Source organism: Pygoscelis adeliae, unplaced genomic scaffold, assembly GCF_000699105.1.
Source record: "Pygoscelis adeliae isolate BGI_AS28 unplaced genomic scaffold, ASM69910v1 Scaffold54, whole genome shotgun sequence".
NCBI lineage: Eukaryota > Metazoa > Chordata > Aves > Sphenisciformes > Spheniscidae > Pygoscelis > Pygoscelis adeliae.
In genome coordinates this window covers 599464-614668 of record NW_008824982.1, presented here as the reverse complement: position 1 = coordinate 614668, position 15205 = coordinate 599464, and positions in this window count along the sequence as shown.

Here is a 15205-nt window from a genome sequence, read left to right as displayed (position 1 = left end):
GTACGCAAGGAAGAGTTGGTTAAATGTCACCACGGCGTAAGAGAGCATCCAAAACACATTTCTGTTCTTTCGCTCTGTAAGCATGAATGATTCCTGAATCCCACAGGGAGATCAGGCTTTAGCAGTCTCCTTGTAGCTCCAGTGGGTTTGGTCTGAGACATTTGCTGTTTCTGACCTTCCTCTCAATTACCTCTTTTGAATTTTATCGTTACAGCCCACCATGCCGCCCAGCTATGCAACAGCCTAATTTACATAGGTATTAGAAATAAAAACCCTAAGTTCAACGGCAAGTACAACATTTTCCATTTAGTTCTAGAAAGAGACTCACTTAAATTATCCTATGGTATGAGGATTATCTAGCCAGAGTAATGCCAAGGCATCACTGATTTGGTATCTTGTTGACCTTTGGGGACACTTCTGAACTATTTTAATCTTCATTTCAAAGAAATTAAGGCAGGTACTTCTTATTAAGTTTAAATTAGCCAGAAGGTTCCATGGATAATGAGAAGGGGTAGGCAGAAAGGGGCCACAAGTTAATTCTGAACATTTAAACAGAAGCCTTTTTTTAAAAGTAAGAAAAAAATGCATAATTTAATTTCTAAGTTTTAAACTTTATATTTAAATAAGGTAGAAGAGAGATTGGTCATTCTCTGCTTAGGGAGAAAAAGATGCCGCCTTTTCAAAACTCCCAAACCAGCTTCCATTTAAATATTAGGCTCAGATAAGCAGCCAGCGGTCATTTACCAACAACAGTTTTAGGATCACGTACTGTATTATACAACTTTTCTCTGATTTCATATATCCATAGCTTTCAGTCTAAAACCATCAAAATATAGTAGGCCTTCTGCAGAAAATGCAACAGACGATATGCAAGAGATACACAAAAAATAACCATTTGGCACTCAGCATGAAAGACTTCCTTAGTGAAACCATACAGAAGAAATTGATCTGTACACATTTTGTACCTGAAAAAACACGCTATTATGTACAGGAGACAATATACAATATCACTGTAGTATCATGTCCAAAATACTCATTCCCACGGTACCTTGACCTGGCACAGACAAATCCGAAAGTTGACCAAAAGCCAACCTACAGTACCAGAGGTACATTATTATTATTTTTTTTAATAAAAGAAATAAGGGCCTGGGCAAAAGAATATAGTCATAAGAATACTGTTTGAACTTAAAACAAGAACTAATTTATAAGCATTTATTTATACTTATTTATAAGCAGCAATTTTACTTTCTCCCAATTACTCACAGGCAATGGATGATGGTCCGGCCCTCCCCTTCTTCACATTCCTCTTGCCATTTTTCAACCTGGAGAATTAACTTCAAGAAGGATCTCTTGGAAGCTGGTACATCTCTGTGAGAAGCCCATCCCAAATACTGGAATTGCTGCACCATCAGATAGCCCTCTTGCGGCTGAGGGAAACCAAAGAGCTTTAGGTCAATATGGCACCTTTACATCTTGGTTTGAAAACCAAAATACAAAGCTAACATGAAACCTAAGTGTTTATATTATGGACAGATTCAAACATGTATGTACATCGCATGGTAGGGTCTCCATTAATTCGTATCACTTGAGCTCAGGGAAGATGTCAAAAAAGGGAAAAAAGGGAACGACATTGAAGACAACATCACAGTTTATCAATCCACAGTTTATCAATCACTAATGTATCACTAATGTAACCTATCCTGACTTCTAAATGGACAAATTCCCTAGATTCTACGTATCAAGGGTTTTTATCCTTAACATCAATAACCAATTAAAAACATCACTGTTAAATTCTTAGACCTACAGAAATGAAGAGACATACCTTTGTCTCCCATGCATGAACTGACCCCATTATAAATAAACAACAAGTAATACTGATGCACAAATATGACTATTTTCCTTGAAGTCTTCCCTTTTTGCCAGACTATGATAATCATGAGAGCCTTGCTGCCAGGCTCTGAGCTTTCCGTGTGCTATATGCTACATACGTAGAGCTTTGAATAGAATTAGACTGTCACAAGAAAGGCCTCAATAATTGGAAGAATAAATAGTCTATTCGGTTTCTTGGAGCCGAAGAAGACGAAAAGGAGAGGAATGTGGATTTCGGAAAAGGAAGAACAGAGCAGAGAGCTATTTAGAAGCAAGGCGTAAAGGCAAAAACGCATGGGAGAGACAGAAAAGTAGAGGAGCAGAAAACCAAAACATCGTAAAAAAGAAGAAATGGAAAAAATGAAAATAAGAAATGAACAAAAAAAAAGAGGAAGTCTCAAAATACAACAAAAAAAGCACTGTGGCGTAATATTTGCCGGTGTGCCTACACCTTAGCTTCCTGTAGTTTCCAAACAAGGTATGAAGAGCTGAAAATGTTTTTCTTAGCTCTGAATATAAGCAAAATAAAGGTTTAGATAAAATACTGGCCACACGCAAACTGATCTTTGCACTTTGAAAAATGAAAATGTGACCAAAATAAAAGAAAATATCTTTGTATACACAGTAATCAGTTTTCCCCACAGCTATTCTTCAACATCAATGAAAGTTAAACGTATACTCCAAGTAGCAATTGGTGGCGTGTAAGTTCAGTAATTGGATGAAAGATAAAAAGCAGTAGCAGTAAATAAAATAGGGATTGCTGGTTAACTGTACGCGTAACGGTGGCACAAGCATCTGTAACTCTTTACCTGTAGGCAACATAAATAAGTGATTTATAGAGGTGTGCTAAAGGAGGAGATGCTGCCTGGCAAACAGGGTTTGAGAAGATGCTGCGATAGTGCGAAACACTACGGGACAGCAAAAAGACAAGATGGTGCAAGGTGTGAAAGAGCCGACAAGAATGCAAGACTGGCACTGCTACTGAAGTTGAGAAAAAGATGATAAACGCAGACTGAGGCACAGTGGTGCAGAACCCTTCAGAGGCAGAGGAGCCTTCAGAGTTTTTTCAAACCCCGCTCTGCAGGGTGCCACAACCCTCCTTGTATGTTGTGGTTCGCACACCTTAGGCTGAGAAAGTGCTGGTTGCATAACCAGCCTCAGCGCTCCTGTTCCCGATTCACCACGGAAAATGTCTTACGGAAGCTACGAATTAAATACCTGTCACTGTATGTTCATTACAGGGATATTTCTTTCACTGCACACCTGAACAAACAGAATACTTCTCATACATCTACTCATCAGGGACAACCCCGCAGAACAACAGCCATTCACCTTACTGCTCTCTCTGCTTAGCGTGCAGCTATAGAAAAGTACTAGAAATTAGTATCAGATATCGATGCTTGACTGACTCTTTTCTGGGTAATGTCTTAAGAACATTAGTATTTTACTATTATTCAAAATTAAAACCCACAAGAGCCTAGAGAGTGTTAAAAATGACATATTTTTGCATTACATATTGTTATGATAATGCTTACTCTTGTTAGGTTGCATATCCTGAAAATTCGGTTTATGACGTCGCAGTCCATTGAACACGACATGCATTCCACTTGGATAGGACCGTACCGCAGTATCCCTTCCTCGGGCCAGTATTGTGGGCAGCCCTGCGCCAGAGCAAAATGGGCATAATTAAACAGTAAGTTACAACCTGAGCATTGCCTTATTCCATTGCAGACATCTCACCTAACCTTTACTGAGCAACTAGTGTTAATTAGTTGCTGTAAAGCAGAGGATATAACTGTAAAGTCACTGCGCTGCTCTACATTTTGATCATGTAGTGGATCCAGAGTGATTACAGCATGCAACGGTACATGGAAAACTCGAGCACCAAACTAACCTGTGCTAAGTCGACTTCATTTAACATCACAAGAGAAGTACAGCCGTAGTCATACACTAATCTCCAGAAATCTTTCACAGTGTTTGGTAAAGGATGTTGTGTGACAATAAAAGCTGCTGGCTGCCTGTAGCTCTGTAAAGGCAAACGATTTTATTAGCACTGGTAGAGGAAGTACTTCATAACTTCCACTCAAACACTGCAACAGAAAAAACACATAAATAGAACAAAGCTGTGACATCAATTACACCAGATTTCACCAAAGCTGATGTTAAAAATACATTGTCGTCTCCAGTAAGAACAAAGAGGTTACTCTGCTCAGGTCTGCCTTCTTGCTTTCTTACAGGCCAAGCCCTGTCTCAGTTCAGATATGAACGGAGCACTGAAGACACTCTTCAGGGCTCTGCTGAGCTGAGGCTCGGGCAACTCCACTCCAGGCACTGTGTCCAGGAGACCGAGTAGGAAACCTTCTCGCCGTGTTGCAGAGAGGGGTGCAGGGGTCTCAGAAGGTCACCCCATCCACAGCAGGTTACACGTGAGCTCTGTGACTGAACCAGGGACTAAGCTCAATCCCAAATTCTCTTTTGGTGCCACAGCCACAGGGCCACCCACGGAACTAATCTTCAGGATTACTGGGGCCCATTTCAAGCAGAAAGCAGAAGTTAAACAGCAAAATACTATTTCCTGTCATGACAGCAGATTCCATTTTCTGTATGCTGCGTTATACACAACTGCAAATAGGGATTTCCAGCCTTGCATAGGTTAGCTGAGATGCAACTAATTGTAGGGGGGCTAAGTCCCTGCAGCACGTGTATTACGAGCAGCAAGCAGAAGAGGAGAGATCAGAAGTTTTTTGCGGGCAATTTGCAACTATGCACAGAAGAGTTCTGCAGTGAAGGAATACAGATATGAACTGGCAAGGAAGCACCGACAGGTTAATCTGACAAACAGAGTAAGATGGTGAATATTCTTGTAGGCGGATGGGATTGTATGTCATCAGTTTGAAGATGAAGTGCTGGGACTGCTGTATGCAATGCAGAGATCCCCGTGTTTAGCACCCATGCTGGTACCAAAAGCAGTTTGGCTGTTTTTTTACTGAATTGAGTAGAGTAAATTAACCTAGGAGAAAGACCTGGTAGGAGAAAGACCTGGTAGGGTAGCTAAACCACTTTTGGTATGGAAGCTAGCTTGTTTGAAGATTGGTATGAGAGATCTTCACGTGCAATATATCAACACACCCTCAAAGAGCATAGTGTGAGGCCCAGAAGAAAAAATACAGTTCTTTTCACCTTTCTACTTGCTGTAAATTGTGAAGATAACCAATTAATATCTTCAGCATCAGTACTTGCTTGACAACAGAATAAGGAGTCTGACAATTTTTTATCTATGTTTGCTATCTTTTTCTAACGGAGGAAACATGGGGTAGTAGTGGCTTGTGTCCTACTTCCTAGATCTGCCCAGGGAGCACAGAGGAACAGCCAGTATTGATTCTTCCCTTGTATTTTTAAGAAATAACACATGTACTAGCTGATGTTTTCCTCATCCTCTTCCCCATCATCTCTGGTCTTTCCCAAGATGAGAGAATGTACTGAGTCTGAGATGATCAGGTTTTCAAAAAGAACAGGCAGGAGATCTGCTGTCACACTGGTAAGCAGACACCTTCTTGTGGGAACACAGGGACAAGTACATTGTGGAAAGTGGAAAGTTTCCATTTCTGTTTTGCTATCGAAAGTCCACTTACCTTGCCCAGCAGTGGGGGCTGCCTCTCTGAATAAACCAGTCTTTAAAAAATCAGAAGAGAAAGGGCAAGAAAAAGCTTTTATTACCCAAAGTTTTAATCCTGTACTTACAGCCTTGTTATATGCCTTCATTGTAATATATTACTTTTTTTCTGGTGCTTTTTTCCTTTTACTACTACCATTTCTGTCCTTCCTTACTTGCCTCTGATTGCTCATCCATTAATACATTGCTTGGTTCCTGTCCCTGCCTGCCACATGCTGTTACACACTCAGAATCCTCCTGCCACCCGGCCGTTCAGCCTGCGTTGTCTTCCTTTCTCCCCAAACCACACTCCTCTATGCAGCTGTGTTGGTTGGTCCGTAGCACATCAATTTTATCCAGGTGCTTAATGTAATTTTAACTGCAATTCTAAACAATTTTGGTTGCTACCAAAATTCTGCTCACTGCTCTAATTCATCCATTCAGCCCCAGTGACTCCCTAATAAATTGGTCTCTCACACGCTACTCCTCTATTTTTCTGGCACAATAGCTAATTGTGAGATTAGGGACTACATTTTGCTAGCAGTTCAAATGTTTCCTGCAGTAGCCCAGGCAGAACTCCAGGATGAATACCATTCAGTCCTGATGGTTTCTGCTGCTATTTGCCATTTTATTCCAGCATCTCTTCTTGACACCGCAGTTTCTGACAGCACTTCATTCTTGAGGAAAGGGAGATGCTCCTGGAAATCAGGCCACTTATTTAAGTATTTACTGTAAAAGCGACTTTAGGGGCCTAACTTTGGAAATGCTAATGGCAGACACAGGCAGGTATCTGACACGACATGTGATGAACTGCTTTATCGATCAGACACCTATAAGCAGGTTCACCTCCATTCTTCCCATTAATCCACCTTTCCCCCGACAATACTTCCGTCTTTCAAACTTCAAGGGTCTTTAAAGAGCTGCAACTCAAAATATGAACAACAAAACCAACCCGATCCCCAAACACGCTAAAGAAACATTTTTTTTCTTCTCCCTCTGTCTCTCCTGCCTCAATACATGGCTAAAACAGCGATAGTAACCTCATGCTCAGGTAGGTAATATTTACTTCCTGACAAACAGCAGATTTTTGAGATCCTGCTGAGATGTGAGATTGGGAGGGCTGGAGACTAGAGCTTTAGATAATGCTGTTGAAAAGGGGAGATTTCTAGTGGGTCCCACAAAGATGCATAAGACTAAAGATAAACAACCTTATGAACAAGCAACACAAGCTGGTGGGGTTTCTTACCCATTCCCCCCCCCCCTTCTTCGTTAGGACCGTTTTACTGGGCACTACAGTAAGAAAGAATCACCCTTTCTTAAACCAGCAAGTGCTCTCTCTCATATTACACAGCTTTTCATGGCACACTACGCAGACAAAGAAGATAGTCTCTTACGTCCATAAGAGCAGCATTGATGTAGTTGCTGCTCTCCCCGTCAATAGTAATTAAGAAAGGCAGACATCTGTCAGGTGGCAGCATATCCATGAAGCGGTTCTTGTCGTGGTTCCTTGGCAAGCAGGCTATGCTGCAGTCCTCCGCTTGCAGGCGAGGGGTCACAGAATTCAGAGTCTAAGGGAGAGAGGATGTTCGCTTTAACACGCTGAACTAACGGTCAATGGACTTGAGATTCACCAAGTTTTAATTTAAAATATTGCAATATGGGAAAAGGTATTAGCATTTTCTTCTTGCATTAGCAAGAAGACATTAGCAAATAAGAGCTCCTATCTGTTTGATGGACGTGCTGGGGCTTTTCAAGGGGGTTAAGCTGCAGGTGTAGAAGGCGCTCCGTGTACCACTGAGCAGATTCCTCATGACACCATCCCCTCCAAAAGGAGTAAAACAAAGAGGCTCCTTTGGAGCCCTAAAGAGCTATGCCTTAGCTGTGCAAATGCAAGCCAAAAATCTCTGTGGTTCCTAGTCAGTGCTCTTTATTCCAGACAGATATTTACTGCAATTTTATTCAAAGGAGGCTATTCCATATTTAAAACAACTTTGCAAAGCACATAAACACGGGTGCTTTATTTTGTGGACTAGAAGTAAGGGACCAAGTGCTGTAAATGTGATATGAAAACCCCTTCCCTTAAAATAAATGTATCTAGAGGCAAAAAAATTGTTGTCACATGAAGAGTTAGTAGGAACTGCGAATACCTGAAACTCATCTTTGAGATGCGAAGAGTTTGTCTGAGAGTCTATTCTAATCATATCAAAATAAGCAGCTTTGAATTCGCAGACAGGAATGGCAGTTTCTCCACACAGGCAAGCTTCTAGAATGGCATCATGAATAAAGATGTACTGCTCCTACCAAATTAGGCAAAGAAACAAAAATCATAGCCATTTAAAAACAACAGATCTTTCCTTCTTTTAGGACAAACAGATCTTCTGCACACTGTAAAACTCATTCAAGGTAGTGTCCATCAAACCATTAAATAACGCTTTAGTACAAACAGTCTTGTCCTAATCGGGATGCAGTTAACAAGGATGTTTTCTTCAGAACCAATTTAAATTCAGTAAAACTTAACAGAACAGGCATAGCAATTTATTTAATGGGAGGTTTTCAGTTTTCTTGTGATGCTTGTGGGTTTCTGCATATATGCCAGTGACTTGTTGACTTTACTCATTTTGTTTTTTTTAAAAATAGCTTTCAGTCTTGTAATACTTGCAGAAAGTGTAAATTGCTTCAGGCACTACTAGTGTGATTAGCAATTATTTGGCACGCTGCATTCTCCTTATGCGTCTGCAAGCTAGTAGACCAATTGTCTGATAGCCGGCTCTAGGTGAGTAATAAACCTAAGTGTGTCCCAACAGAAACATTTCTTCCCATTTTTTTTTTGCTGACTTGCCTTGAGGTATCCTGAGATCTAGACAACTGCCTTACTATTTCAGTCAGGCCTTCTGTCAATTTTTACACAACGCCTATTATATTTACTTACCCCAAGAGTAATAGATGTAAATCATGTCTATAAAGCGAAGTGTGCAAACTGTGCCAGCCTCACCTAGGTATTGTGGATACCGATGAGGTTATTTACAGCACTGTAACAAAAGCACATGTCCAATTGGGGACCATGATCATATTCTGGCTCTACAGCCTGTGCTGCCTTACCCATGTAGCTATGGAGCTATTGTCATCACTGTTGTCTAGATGACCATCACAAGAACTTGCTGCAATTACAGCTTTATTTTGCTGTGTAAGTAGGAACCTCTGAGAGAAGATGAGAGGTAAGAGGCAAAAGGGAGAGAAAGAGAAAGGAACAGCAGCAGGGGTGTTAATTCACATGCAAGAGCAGATTAAACTGGGATGGTTGAAGCAGTCACACTGAAACAGTCCACATACTTCCCAAAGGTTAATGACCCTGTAGCAGGGGTAGCTGATCGGGAACATTTATTTGTTCAACAGCCACAGGTTGCAGCATGGAATGAAAACTGCACCAAATTACATTGATATGCCTGGCTGCCAACTGCAGAGACTTGCACGTGGTCACATTCAATATTACAGGTGAAATAACTTCTTCAGGTAGATGTCCACATGGAGGACAGTAGAGGGAGGTGGCAAACCACTTCAGGTAGCCTGTCTTAATATAAATTAAAAACCTATGTTTCTGTGGAAGCTCAGTGATACACAGGTGGCAGAATGGGAGCTGTTATAGCTTCATCCCTAAGGCAGTGGTTTTACTCTGGAGTTGCTGAAGGCATGACGAAAGACAAAAAGGGTAGAAAAGGAAAAAGGCTTGGCAATGAGGTTAATAAAGCAAGCAAAAACAGAGTTGAAAAGGGAGAGTGAAATGGACATAGAGTTCCACAGGCAAGTCAAACATGGATAAAGTGGTTGGAGATAGTCTAAAACTGTTGGCAGGTTTTTTCAACCTGTTGAAATTCCAACTTTGGGTGTCTGGAATTGTTGATACCAGAGCTGGGGAGAGACGTCCCAGACAGGCCTACTGTAGGGTATTCCCTAAAAAATCCTCCTTGCTTTCCTTTTGTTACGAAGTTAGGCAGGCACTTGTTTGTGTGAAGACTGAAAGAGCTGGCAGGTTTGCTGCACCATCCTGGTTCTGGGTGCTGTTTGCATCGAGCAATGCTCCCCAGTGGAGATAACCCTGCAACAGGGCCACTGGCTGCTCTTTTCAGAGTAACAGTGAAATTCTGACCTAGCATGTTTCAGAAAGCACCAGGTGCTTTGAAGGTAAACTGCCATACCTCTGTCTGTACCATGTTGATGCGACGGGACCGTAAGGCTTTGACACAGTTGTAGATATCCACAACACCTTCTCTTTCTGCCATATCTAACATGATATCGATCACAATGTAACAACCTGTTCGTCCAGCACCAGCACTAAAAAGAATCAGTAAATACTGTTAGGAACAGCCCCATGAAAACACCTACAAACTTTATAAACCCATTACTGAGAGCGTTTTTATAAAGTCATTCGGTTCTTTCATCACAATCACTATCCAATTTTTATCTTCTCTCCTTCCCTTCATAATGCCCTTTAAATCTTTTGATGTGCCAAAACAGCCATTTTCAATCAGATTTGATCCACTAAGTAACAGCAAAAAAAAATAATTGTTTTCCTCCTTTTATCACCCAGATCAGTTCTTCAAGTAAAAAAGAAAAGTTACTTAAACTGAAATCTGCAGGATGATTAAGCTCATGCACTTCAAACTACGACCGATCTTGTTTTTATTTAGTAAGACTAAGGATGATTTTTAAGTAATATTTTAAAATAAGAAACTCAAGTGTATGTACCAGCCAAGCTCTAAGCTGGTTCAGGCAGCACATTTAACAGTATCCAGAAGAATCTCTCTTGATTTGTTTTGGTTTTATATAAAGCTACGGACCGTTTTTGCACAGTGAATTCTTAAAATGTGTAAAGGCTGAGTAACTCTATCTATAAAATGTAATTAAACATTTGACGGTACTGAAAGAAAATTCCATTTGTCAAAAGACTGTGTCCCAACAACACAAACTTTGCAAAACTTGCACAGGAAAACCAACATTTTGTATTTGTTGCCATTAACCTCATTCCATCTTCCTTCATCTACTTGTTTACTTTGATTTAAATTAATAATCTGTTCAGACATTATATGCAACACCAAGCTATCAAAGCAGCTGTATCTACACTTATTCTCGAACGCTGTCACAAAATTGTTGCAGGCTACCTAAAATGATAGCCTGAAGTACCATATGATTTAGCTGGTGCAGCTCTTGCAGGAAAAAGAAAATCTCTGGCTATTCTATTTAGGAAAAGTGTACTAGAATCCGGTTATTTCCAAACGTTGCTGTAGACAGCCAAATCCTACTGCCGCGTGAATCAGGCAATTCAAAAAGAGAACAACAAAAACAAAACACTTCAAAATGATGGATGCTTCACAAGAGACTACTGTAAATGCTCACATACACAGTTGTGGAAAAAAATCAATCTACCTCTTCTGTACACACCTGCAATGGACAACAATAGGCCCTGCACTAGGAGGGTTAGATAATTTGACTCTCCGTATGAAGGAAAGCAGGCCTGTGGCATTGTAAGGAACTCCATGATCTGGCCAGCCGGTGAAATGAAACTGTTTAACTTCACGGATTTCATTGTAGCCCCTCTGCAAAAGGCAAAAAAAAATAAAGGTTATGAAATTCAAAGTATTTCATAGACTAGATATTCTTTCACTCAAATAATGATAACACACACTGAGAGAATCTACATGCTGTTTTCATCGTTTTACCAATTATTTAAAGCAAAGACCATATGAAACTTAAAGATGTCATTGGTTTTTCTTTCATTTAAGTTTGTAACTTTCACTTTTGCAATTAAGTACGCTAGTTTTCCCTCATTAGATTTTTTTTTAATAGACTTAGATGCAATTCGCATTGATTTTCAGAAGTTTTGCTAATTAAGACAATGGCCCACTACATTTACAGGCAGGTATAACGATTTACCAGAAGACCACAACTGCATCACACATCTTGCATTCACAGAGTTTGTTCTTTGATTAAGTGAGATTGACTCAGCAGCATTCAGGGCAGAGTGAATGGAGATGAATGACAGGCATGACTCATAACCCAGTACTTGCGCTCAGCTCAGAAGTGTGGCTACAGAGAAGAGGTGATTGGCAGAGAGGGGAGCGTAGCAGACAACATTTCTGGGGAAATTTGAAATCCCACAGTGAGACGCGTGTTTGGATAGCCTGATGCAATGCATTACTCCCACGGTGAAGTAAGGCTGCCTACACTGTGGACCTGTTAACCAGACAGAGGGATTTGGTATTGTACAGCAACACGCACAAGCATAGCCTCCTCCATACTCCTTGCTACCAGGGAACAGTATTTTTCCAAGCCCCTTCAAAATGTGCTCACCCTTCCCAGAGTGAAGGTCCTGACAACGTACTCCGCAAGGGGCTCCATCTCTACACAAGTCACTTTGAAGTCACCATAAACTTCTGTGTCGTCAGGCCAGTACTTGTAGCACTTGACCTAAATACAAAATGGGAATGCATTTTACACCAAAGGAAAATAAAAGCTTGAGGATACGTTACTGCATGTATGGCATTACACCACATTTATTTCCAAAATGACCATGCACTCCTGTGGCTTGTCATGGCTAATGGCTGTTCTGTCAAGTTAAGCACTAGCTACGAGGAGTTTCCACTGCTTTACACAGCTGTACTTAGATGCCAAATGATTTTCTAAATGAGCATTTATATTTTTTTTAGTGCTGAGCTATGGAATACATTTCCACTTATGTTAAACTGGGATGCATTTCATATCAGTAATCAAACTGTTGCAAGTAATACCGGATACTTTATATTACTCCCTGAGGGATGTGTTACTGCTAAACTGTAAATAATTTGCTGATTTCTAGCCACCGATATAGAAGCACGTTTGCTCACTAGTCCACTTACTCTGCTCATTTGAGTGACAATATACAAATCTATTTTGCTGAAATATGAATTTTGGATTCAGACAATTTTTCACGACTCATGAAAGCAACACAGCATCAGTCTTCTTCAGAAGTTAGCTTTGGTTTTACGCAATACCGTAACTGCAACAACGTCTGGACTCTCCCCATTCTCCTCCTCTCAGGATGCAGGCTTGTCCTTCACAAGACTCTTCTACATTTTGCTGATAGTGTGTCTTGTCAGCAGGTTTTTCTTTAGGCTTGTAGCATTAAAATAAAAACAAACCAAAAACTTACTCTCCCAACTTCCACTAAATTTGTGACCATCACAACGCAAGCTGATTGCTCCTGCCATATCATTCTCCAAAAGTCATACACAGTCTCATGAACTGGACCTGTAAGAAAAAATTCCAGGTAATACTCTGAAAAAAGTAACAGTCAAAGCGAACGCTAAAAATAAAATCCAGTGCTTTTCAGAGTTGATACACATGAACACACTTGCTCAAAGATGAAACCTTCGTGAAACCACATCATTATACCATCGTGCTAGTTTCCAGACTATATTGTTATTTCTAACCAATGCTGAATCTTCTCAGTTTAACTGAATTACCACTTGAAAGAAATTAATAGCAGGTGTTTCACTTAGCAAAACACCAGAAGTTGCTTGAAACCTACAAGGACACAGCGACGTGTGATGACATCTCCAGTTACATTTCTAGGTTTGTTTTACATTTGTTAAATATAACGTGTTGAGCGTGAGTTTCTTCAGACTTCCACCGAGGAGATGCCCACACCGGAGTGAAGCATCAGTCAGGAGGGCTGGTGGTACAGATCCTGTGCACTTACCATCTAGCTCCCAGCAAAGTGTGCAAGCTCGAGTAGGTGCTGAGACATAAACTTCCCACTGAAGGGTATTTAAACTAACTTAACTACTTCTCTGTGAAGCAAATGAGGAGCACTTGTGTAAGCTTTGCCTCCTGCTCTGCTGCAGAGACATGTTCAGTTGAGTGACAGAGGCTTTTACCCTGTTACAATAATTTCAGAAACAGCTCCCTGACCACAGTCCAGCAACAGTATAAATATTACTGTATACAACACACAGCTGAAGATTCAACCATATTCCTTCATATGCTAGATTGAAGGCTGCATACTAAAACAGCAATACATTTTTGTGTCCTTTATACACTATTATGTGCAATGATTTACATAGTAAAACAGAAATAAAATACAAATGTAGACTTAACTGCCATAGAGAGACCTGTTTAGACAGCACTTACACAAAAATAAAAAAAATGTGGACAGAAATCTGAGTATCCTGCTTTAAAACAAGCCTTTAATTTGTCTTTCCTGTGTGCAGCTACAATCAACTGAGGGCACAACTAACAGGATATTTCCAGCGAGCTATCTGATTATACTCACAGATCAAATAATGACACATCTAAATCTAATTATTTTTACTTTAATTCATAGCCTCTGATATTTCAGTGCAATCTTAGACTAATCTGTTTTTTTTTCCTCACTGTGAGGAGTTTTATCAGAAATACAAAATGAGTAATTTCCATAGAAATTTATTTTTTTCCTCTAACTCCCCTTTTTATTAGCAGGGCATTATATGATAAAGATTTCCCTCACTTCTTCCTACAAAGAGGTTGTCCTTCTCTGGCCTTACTTTACCCAGATCTTCTGAGACAGCATTTGATTTATCATTACTATCTTCACTGTCCATTCTGGACTAAATCTTAGACGGTAAAATAATACATTGTAATATGGAAAGAAAAATGCCTCAAGGCAGGTTGAAACTGTTCTCTTCTCCGTCCACATGCCTCTTTTCTCTATCCATCTTCATAATCAGAAATCACGGTAGTAGCTTCTGACTTTATCAGCTGAATTTATCACTGAAAGAGTTGCTCAATATCTAATTAACATGATAAATTACTGCAAGTTTTGCATTTATTCACATTCCACCTGAACATGCTATGCTATTTTACCATAACACAAGACAAGAACTCACAATATTGGATATGCTTTATTTTCACCTACTTCCATTTTACCAAAACACTGCTGGACACTACAGAAAACACTTGTTCGGTTTGGTTAATGCTGGCAGATTCTTACCTTGGGTTGCAATGTAGTGACTTGGTCTCTGATACCCCTAAAACAGCAATATAAGTTGGTTTGAGAACCATATTACCAACAGAGAAGGGAAAATAAAAGCATAAGGGTACTACAGAATTCTTATCTCTAGACAACATTTTCAGAACAAAACAATATTTAGGAGCAGCATGAAGCTCAAAACCTAAAAAAGCTGGTTAATACTGAAAAGGTTCAAATGACAACAGATAAAATGGAAATAAGAACATCTGACTTGAACAGACATTGTACTGTACGGGAAGGAGTATTCTAGACAGGTCCCTTGGGCCTAAAAATTAGTCCTCTATTGACATTATCTCCCCAGCCAAATACACTGGGGCATTTATTTAAAATTTAGTAAAAATTGTCTTTGCCACCAGATTATCTCAGTAGTTGATCTGTGTTCCCAACTCATCCAGTATGAAGAAATACACACCTTTTGTCTTCTTCCAAACAGAGAATTTATTGTAAGGCACAAAGAGGTATGTACCCGAGCCACAACTAACGGGGACAGAGCTGGACACTGTGGCGTGTGCACAGAATCAAGGTCCTACTGCAGTGGAATCTTCTGCAAAATATTTTGCGCTACTGCACAAAGAGTGCATCAATTATACTGGACATGATACACACAAGTATATACACATACATATATAGAAAGATAGATAGAT